The 9480-nt window shown below is 41.8% G+C and overlaps 1 pseudogene; it reads right to left on the reverse strand.

Annotated features, from left to right (window-relative positions):
- Window positions 1-3413: 3413 nt before the first annotated feature.
- Window positions 3414-7565, reverse strand: LOC138173694 (BCL2/adenovirus E1B 19 kDa protein-interacting protein 3-like; annotated as a pseudogene).
- Between the last annotated feature and the right edge of the window lie 1915 nt (window positions 7566-9480).

The raw sequence follows: 9480 nt of genomic DNA on the forward strand, positions 1-9480 counted from the left end.
GCCTCCCTATGACCCACAATCTAATGACAATCTGTCAGCACACACTCAGTCTCCCCTTGATGCCAAGGAAGAGTGTACAGGGGCCTTCCCTGAGTGGACTGAAGTCTTTCATATCTGTTAGCAGGAGGCGCTGTCTGGTCACCCACAGCTTTATGTAAATGTCTCTTCCTAAACCCTAGGTAAATAAGAGAAAGTAGAAAAGGAGACATAGTTAACTTTCAAATATTTGAAAAACTATCAAAACTATTGTTAGGAAGTGGGATCAGACTTTTGCTTAGCCTCAGAAGGCAGAACTAGGAGCCAGATGTATAGTTAGGTGGATTTAGGACTGGTTGAATAACAGGACCCACTGAATAGTCAAAAATTGTTTAATATAAATTAGAAAATAAGTCTTTAATATAGTAACTCAGGAAGCTGTGCTGAATTACATTTTAATAAATGACCTGGATAAAGGTATAGAAGAAGCTGCCAAGAGGTATCAATGCAAATGCTTGTAATAGCATTTCTATGGCTTTTTTTTATAAAGGTTTGCAACGCATTTTATAAATATTATCTTATTTGATCTGTGTAAAAGCCCTGGGAGGTATGTGCTTTTATAATTATCTTCATTTTACAGATGAGGAAACTGAGGCAGAAAGAAATTAAGTAATTTGTCCAGGGTCAGTAGTATGAGGCTGGATTTGAATTCTAGTGTTCCTGACTTGTCCTGTACTCTACCCACTAAGCCACCTAGTTGCTTACAAAAAAAGTAAAAAAAAACCACTTCCTAACAGGGCTGTCAAAAGATGAAATCAATAATAAATTAAATGAATGTTAAGTAACAACAACAATGATGATGATTATGTTGTATAGAGTTTTAAGGCTTGCAATGCACTTTCAACATGCTCTCATTTAATTCTTACAGAACCCTGTGAAGTAGGTGATGTGTAAATAATAATGCATAGGACCAAAGAGCTAGGGCTGGAAGGGACCTCAGAGACTTTCTAATCCAAGATTTTGTAGATGAAGAAATTGAGGGCCAGAGAGGTAAAATGACTTGTCCAAGTTCATATATGTAATAAGTAGCAGAACCAGGATTCAAACTCAGGTCCCATGACTAAATGAAAGAAACAAAATGCTCTATGAATGTTATAGAGTGGCAGTGTTCAAGCAGAGGCTGAGTGATGGTCTATGGAGGATATAGATGGGATCCCTAAGCTTGAATTGGAGAAGTGGGGTGGTATAGGGGAAGTTGGATCCATAAGATTCCTTTTAGCTCTCAGAGTCTGAAATCTCTCTCCTAAGGAGGTCTCTCCCTTTCTCCCTCTCTTCCTTGCTAATCTTTTCCTGATGTCTTCTCCACAGCAACCAGCCCTCTTGGTCCCTACTTCAGGATCCCTGTAGCCATGATGAAATGACATTGTAGGGGATTGCTGGAAGTTTTGGAAGGATAGAGATAGTATTGGCAAGACACGTCCCCCAAAAGTAGGAATGGGAGCATAACTACTTTCTCCTTTCTCTACTCTGGTGGTCTTGGGGTTCTAGGTCCCAGGCTGTAATGATAATGGGAATTTGAAGATCTTCCCTGACCCTTCATAAGCCTACAGGAATTTAAAGACCTTCCCTGCTTTGCAAATATACTCTGCCCTCTAATAGGCTGAATGTAGTCACATAGAGCCTGTGGTGGGAGGAGTTGGAGCAGAGCCCACAGGAAGCTAGGAGTTAGAGTTAACTAGACTGGAAGGATGAGAGCATTCATCCCAGGGAGTCAGTCCGACTTGTGAGTAAAAATATTGGTTTGTGGGAAGGCTAAATGATGCTTTGGCTCTTTGTGCTGTTATGGCTTATTAACTTCTTTGCTATTATGATGGAATTGGCTTACTGGTTTGGGGATTTAGTTTTCTGGCATCCAAATAAATGTTTTGCTTTTGCTTTCTATGTGGAGAATCTGTTATATTTTGCAATTGAGCACCATGCAGGTATATTTATAGTGATCATGGGCACTGTGAATATTGCTCTACACAGGTCTATATTTGGGGAGGCTTCTGTCCCTCAAAACAATTGGAAAAGGAACTTCACAGTCCTTCCCCCACTCTAAACTGTTCCTCCTCCAGGTCATGGGGCAGGGAGTCACTCTTAAGTTTGTTACTGGTCCCCCTAAGGAAACTGTGACTCTTGATTTTCTGCCAAACCCCACAAACTGCTTCAGGCCCCTCCTAGACTACTAATCTCCCACTTCCTGGGTCCCTTTGGTCCTCTGATCTGGATGAAGATGAAAGACCATCTGTGATCCTATGATCTTTCTTCCCTGAATCTGCTTGAGACAGGGTCAACTTTTTCAAATTAAAAGGTTGCATCTATTTCAACTTAGGTGAGAGGAAGGGAGTAAGGAAAATAAGAGACAAAAATAAACAAATAATTAGTGTATCCAGCACAGTAATAATGTAGACTTTCAAAAGTAGTTGTTCAAATAGAACAGAAAAGATAGTGAAGCACTTGAATGCTCCCAGGATTTTGTTGTACTTAACACAAGCATCTCTGAAAGATTTTGGAAAGAATTGTTCCCTTTTCACTTCTAGTTTTAAAATAGACATAGGCTTCCTCAGGATAAAATGGGTTTAGAAAATTGCAGGCAAATGAATACAGTGTCAATTCATTACAAAGCAGTGTAAAGGGAGTAGGCCATGCCAGAGCAGTAGTCTAGTACCCACTGACTATAGGCCCTAAGTAGAGGACTGATCATCCAAGTTTTAGGGAAAGAAGGTGGGGTGGGGCAAGTGAGATGCAAGAAAATTAACATTTTTTTCAGAGTCAGATCATCTTAGCATTCCAAGAGAAAAATCAAGCTTAGTGGGCCGCCTCCAGAAGAGTCTAAATTAGTATCTTCTGGCTTTCTTTCTGTTTTTACATTTTTCTAGGAAAACCACTCAGCAGGGCTGAAGGAAATCTTCACCAAGTAGCTGCTCCAGACAAGACAAATTGATCCAGGGTGTTCTCTGTGACCATTTGTGCCCACAAGTCCACAAAGTTTTTTGGACAAGCTCCTAAAAGTGATGCTTTTAATATGGGTAAGATCCACCTGTTCAAAATATGAATTACTCTTTAGGGGAACCCAGAAGCTTTTAGAATTCATGACAATCCAGCAAGCCTCATGTTTGGGATAGGAAAGTGTGTACTATTCTTCATCAGAGAACTCACTAGCTAAAAGCTACACGTGAAACATGTGAAACAGTTTGATATGCTCCCTAAGCTGATTCCCAGGGTACAAATACAAGCATCTCTCCTCCCATTCTACTGAACTAGGAACATGACATTTATATAAATGAACACAAGTCACAGGAGCTGTCGTTGGATCCAGGAGCTTCCTCCAGTAACTGTTCTGAACATTCACAGATGTTGCCCTGACACTTGGTGAAACTCCCAGCCCTGCTCTCCTAGAAGATGCTGGTGGAGGTGGGTAAGAAATCTTCCTATGTAAATTCCCCACCTAATGGTGAGGAAATGAGACAGCAGTAGGGATGGGAGAAAAACCTTCCAAAACTCGGGACAGAACATGCCTCCCTTTTTCATGAAACGTGTGTTTCTCATGCTGAGAGTAACTGAATGCTTAGAGTATTGAAAAAAATCCTTCAGAGATTGCTTTTTGGGCCTCCTTGACCAGTCCCAGATTGAGACGCTGTTTTCTTCGAGGTACTTTCCATTTCTTCCTGTTTTCTACAGTCCCCCCCCCCCCAATGTCTTCTTTATACTGCAGGCTGTTCTTTTCTCCAGTGCTCTGGATATCTATTTCAGAAGTTCTCCGAATATCTTGGGGTGTCTGTGAACTAAGTGCGGGGTCACAGTGTGAGCCCTTGGAGCTGCCCCATCCAGACTCATGCTGGGCATCCAGAAAGATCTTTTGTATGCTGCCATTATAGCCCAGGAGCGAGGCTAGAGGCTGTTGCCCCTGCTGTTACTGCTGGAGTATACATAGCCCCACTTCAGACCTGGGCAGACTCTCCTTGGTGGTGGCAGTGGCAGTAGTCAGTTCTGTATCACGGCTCAGGACGGCTGGCCCTTGGGAAGGGGAGGGGAAAGGCTGGCCTGGTCTGGCTGTACAGGGCAAGGCCTGGAGGTTGTTGGGGACTACCAGGGCCTTGTTAAATAGCACTTTCCTTCCTGTGCTCTTTGTTCCAGCCAAACTAACCTTCTCTCTGTTTCTTACATACAACACTTCATCTTCTACCTCTGTGCTTTCTCAATGGCTGTTTCCCTGTGCCTGGAATACATCAACTCCATAGAGTCTTTTCATTCCTTTATGATGCTCCTCAGGCACCATCTTCTTCATGGACTCTTTCCTAATCTATCCCCAACTGCCAGAGGGCCCCCCCAAAACTATCTTGTTTTTAACTACTTTCTTTTTCTTTCTTTTCTTTTTTGTTGTTGAGGCAATTAGGGTTAAGTGACTTGCCCAGGTCACACAGCTAGTAAGTGTCAGGTTCTCCTGACCCCAGGGCCAGTGCTTTATCCACTGTGAGACCTAGGTGTTTAACTACTTAACATGTACCCATTGGAGGTAGTTAAGTGGTACAGTGGATAGAGCACTGGGCCTAGAGACAGGAAGATCCGAGTTCAAGTTCAGCCTCTGTAATGGTAATGGGAATTTGAAAATCTTCCCTGCCCCTTAATAGGATGAATGTAATCACATGAAGCCTGTGGTGGGAGGAGTTTGCTGAGCTGGTGGAACAGAAAGGGTAGAACAGAGCTGAGAGGAAGTTGGGAGTCAGAGCAGTTAGAATGGAGGGAGGAGAGAGGACACAGACAAGCAGACAGCTAGTATTGTGAGTGTTTGTTTGTGGGAAGGCTTTGGGATGGTGTTGCTTCCTGCTGCGATAAGGTGAATTCATTTCTTTGTTGCTAGAATGGATTTGGTTTTCTGTTGTTGGGATTTGACTTTCTGGTATTAGGATTCAGCTGAGTAGATGTTTTGCTTTTGTCTTTTATATGGAGAGTCTGCTATATTTTTCAATTCAGAACTATGCCAGCATATCATAGCCACTATCAGTGTGCTGTGAATATCGAATTGGCACTACAGCCTCAGACACTTACTAACTATGTGATCCTGGGCAAGCTACTTAATCCTATTTGCCTTAATCTACTGGAAAGAAGGAAATGGTAAACCACTCCAGTGTTTTTACCAAGAAATCCTCATGGACAATATTGCTGTGCTATTTCCCACAGGGTCATGAAGACTCAGACATGACTGAATAACAATAACAACAAAATACATCTGTATTTATTAACTTTATATTTATGCCATATATTTTTACATGTTATTTGTTGTCTCTCTCTTCTCTTCCCCATTAGAGTATAAGATCCCTTTGAGTTGGGATTGTTTCATGCTTTGTAGGCTTCAAGGTGGCTCAGTGAATAGAATGCTGGGCCTGGAGTCAGGAAGACCTGAGTTCAAGTTCAGCCTCCAACACTTACTAGCTGGGTAATTCTGGACCAGCTGTTAAACCTCTGTTTGTCTTGTTTTCTTCATCTGTAGAATGGATGATAATAATAGCACCTGCCCCACAGGGTTGTTGTGAGGCTCCAATGAAATAATATTTGTAAAGAGCTTAGCACAGTTCTCAGCACATAGTAGGTGCTATATAAATGCTAGCTGTTATTATCAGTAGTGATAGTAGCAGCAGTAGTAGTACAGCACTCATAGCTGTACTTGATACATCATAGATATTCCATAAATGCTTATTCCCATTCTTTTCCCTTCCCCCCTTATATCTCCTGTACCTGGCACAGTGCTTAGCACGTTATTCTTGAGTCATTTTTCCATCATGTCTGACTCTTCATGACCCCATTGGGGATTTTCTTGGCAAAGTACTGGAATGGTTTGCCGTTTCCTTCTCCAGCTCATTTTACAGATGAGGAAACTGAGGCAAACAGGGTTAAGTGGATTGCCCAGGGTCACACAGCTACTAAGAGTTTGAGACTGGATTTCAACTCAGCTATATGAGTCTTCCTGGCTCCAGGGTCAGGACTCTATCCACTGTGCCTCCTAGCTACCTTCTGCAGTAGGTGCTTAATAGCAGTCTTACTCTGAATTATTTCTACCTGAATACTCTCCCTTGCCCTTCTTCAGGGCCCAGGTGAAACTCAACATTTTCTATCAGGATCCTTCCCTTCCCCTCTCCCTCCACTAGTCTTTCTGGCCCCCAAGTCAAGGAGGATAAGCTCTCAGCCCTTCCATGGTCCCAAATCAAGGACTCCTGTGTCTTTGGTTTCTTTCATTTCCTCTCCTAGGTGGCATTGCCAGTTAGGAAAGGAGGAGAACATCTGGAGCTTCTTCCTGGCTCCCCAGATGACTCACTGTGGGACTTTAGCCCAGTCACTTAATCTCAATGGACCTCAGTTACTCTTTCTCAAGAATGGGATAATGGTACATGTCTTCGACTCAGGCATGGGTTTGGGGGAGCAAGATCTATCAAGTATTTTGAGCAGTGAAGATAAAAGGTTCCAAATGAATATAAAGTATTATTACCATTGTTTGGATAGTGACACAAGGTTAATTTAGAAGGTGTGTAACAGAGGATATGCTACCTCATCAAAAACATGGAATCATTACTCTTCCTGTCATTTTCTATGATGTGTCTCTGAAGTGTTTGTAATTGGCTTCATTTCACAGGTGACTATGCTGCTGTTCTCTAGCCTGGAATGTGTTCCCCTCTTTCCCCCAGATCATATCCTATAATTCTCTCATTTTTCCTCTCTTCGTCCTTTCTTTCCACCCTTCCTCTTCTCTCCCTCCCTCCCTCCCTCCCTTCGTTCCTTCGTTCCTTCGTTCCTTCGTTCCTTCGTTCCTTCCTTCCTTCCTTCCTTCCTTCCTTCCTTCCTTCCTTCCTTCCTTCCTTCCTTCCTTCCTTCCTTCCTTCCTTCCTCTGCCTTGGTCAGACCACATCTATAGTATTATTTTCAATTATGAGCACAATGTTTTAAGTGAGACATTGACAAACTGGAGTGTATTCAGAGGATGGGGACCAGCATAATCATAGGACTCTAGGGAGCCCTCATGTGAGGATCAGTTGAAGGCACTGGGGATATTTAGACTGAAGAATTGAGAAGTTGAAGGATACCATGATTGCTGTCATCAAGTACTTGAAAGATCACCACAGGGATCTTCCATAGAAAGACCCCTGGACTTGGAGTCAGAAGACAAAGGTTTGAGTCCTGGCTCTGCCATTTACTTGTTTTTGTGTCCTTAGGCAAGTCACTTTCCTTCTCATGAGTTCAGTTTCCATCTCTGTAAAACATGGAAGTTGAAATGGAAAATCTCTAAAGTCCCTTCTAGCTCTGACATTCTCTGTGGCTGTGCTTTCAAGTGAGAAGAATAATTAACTTTGTTCTTTACTATAAATTTTTTCTTAGCTTCCATTGACAAGTATAGCTAAACAACATATAATATATAAACAAGAGAATAAAAATAAAAAATCAGATGTAATGAGTGTGCTTTCACTCCATTCTCTCAGGGCCTGGCTGCTACATCTTCCCTTCAATGTGTGGGATGTGTGTCTTCTCTACCACTGACTGAAGCCCCAACCAGCCATGTCGTCCTCATTTGTTAGGCCAGTGGTTATCACTACCAGTTCCATTAAGTCCCACTTAAAACGAGGTAGCTTTTACAAGGAATTTTTGCTTCACGATTATAGTAAAAACAAGCATACAAATATTTCCTCTTATACTTTGAGGCTATACTCTATCTATTCTATACCATCTCAGTCTCTGAGGGAATAAGCTCCAAATTTAGCTCCGTTTCTACATAGCATTATTCTCACAGAGTTAAGTCTAAAAACATGACTGCCAAATGAAATCCGTCCATCAGGCTAGGGTCCTGAAAGTTACTCCCAAAGCTTGCTCCTTGGTCTTTGAAGCATCATTGCTGAGCTGGCAGCAACATCTGGCTAGGATTCTGACTCCCAGATTCCTGTGAGACTCATCTTTTTTTTTTTTTGCCTTTTTTGGGGAGGGCAATTGGGGTTGTGACTTGCCCAAGGTCACACTGCTAGTTTTTGTGTTAAGTGTCTGAGGCTGGATTTGAACTCAGGTCCTCCTGACTCCAGGGCCAGTGCTCTACTCACTGCACCACCTAGCCACCCCTGACTCACCTTTTTTAAAAATAAAGTTTGCTAATTTACTAATAGTGGGGATCAATGGAAATATCAGTGGTCTTGTGATAAGCCCAAAATCCCAACTACTGGGGTAAGGAAGGAAGGAAGGAAAGAAGCATACGTAAAGTGCCTTCTATGTACCAGGCACTTTACTAAATACTCTATAAACATCTCACTGAATCATAGTTATTATTATACCCATTTTACAGTTGAATAAACTGAAGCAGATGGAGGTTAAGTGACTTGCTTAGGGTTATGTAACTAGTAAGTATATGAGGCAGGATTTGAACTCAGGTCTTCCTGACTCCATGCCTCTCAATCCATCCACTGCTGTTGGCTCATCATCTTGACCAAGGTATAAGGTTCCATTCTCTTTAGCCAGAATGGAAAACAAACAAACAAATAAAAAGGTCAAGGAAGAGATGCTTTGTGTCAGACACTGTGTTAAGTGCTTCATAGATATTATATAATTTTCTCCTGATAATAACCTTGAGAGATAGGTACTATTATCCCCATTTAAAAGCTGAGGAATCTGAGGCAGCCAGAGTTTAAGAGAATTGCCTAGGTCACACAGCTAATAAGTGTCTGAGGCCTCATTTTTGAACTGGAGTCTTTCTGACTCCAGACTCAGTTCTCCATCCATTGCCCCAGATAGCTGCTCATGTGGCTTAGGGCTCCCAATTTTATTTTAACTTGATATCACGGATGTAGTTCAATCCCTACCAATTTTGCAGAGCAGGACACTGAGGCCCAGATAATTAAGGCTCATATAAGTGAAGTAACTTGCCCAAGATCACATAGGTAATAAGTGCCCAGACAGGGATTTGAACTCAGGTCTTATGACTCAAGTTTAGTACTCTTTATATTGGTACTTTAGAAATCATCAGAAATCTCTTTGTACCATACTAGAGGACCATACTAAGTCTATCATGGAAAGCTCATGCCCTATGTAGAACTGACTCTTTTTGTAATGTATCATATCTCATCTTATTTGGGGCCCTGAAGGCAATCAGATGTCCCTGTCACAGCTAGAGGTCATTTCTTTTTACCAGGCCTCTAACTTTATTATTAACAGCCAACACGAGCTTCATGGGTGGCTACTCCCCTCATTTTGTACTGAGAACTGCCATGAACCTTTCTTCCGTGCAATTCTCCTTCCCAGAAGTCTCTTAAAAATTCTTGTTATTATTTATTTATGTTTAATATTCATTAAAAAAAACTTGAGTTCCAATTTCTCTCCCTTCTACCTTCTCCTGACTCTTGAGGAGGCAAAATGATATCAATTACACATGTGCAGTTATGTAAAATATTAGCCATGTTGTAAAAAAAAATTCAAGAAAAATAAAGTGAAAAA

This window comes from Petaurus breviceps, unplaced genomic scaffold (genome assembly GCF_028583685.1).
Source record: "Petaurus breviceps papuanus isolate PSGF00001 unplaced genomic scaffold, PetGlider_PUasm1.0 64, whole genome shotgun sequence".
NCBI lineage: Eukaryota > Metazoa > Chordata > Mammalia > Diprotodontia > Petauridae > Petaurus > Petaurus breviceps.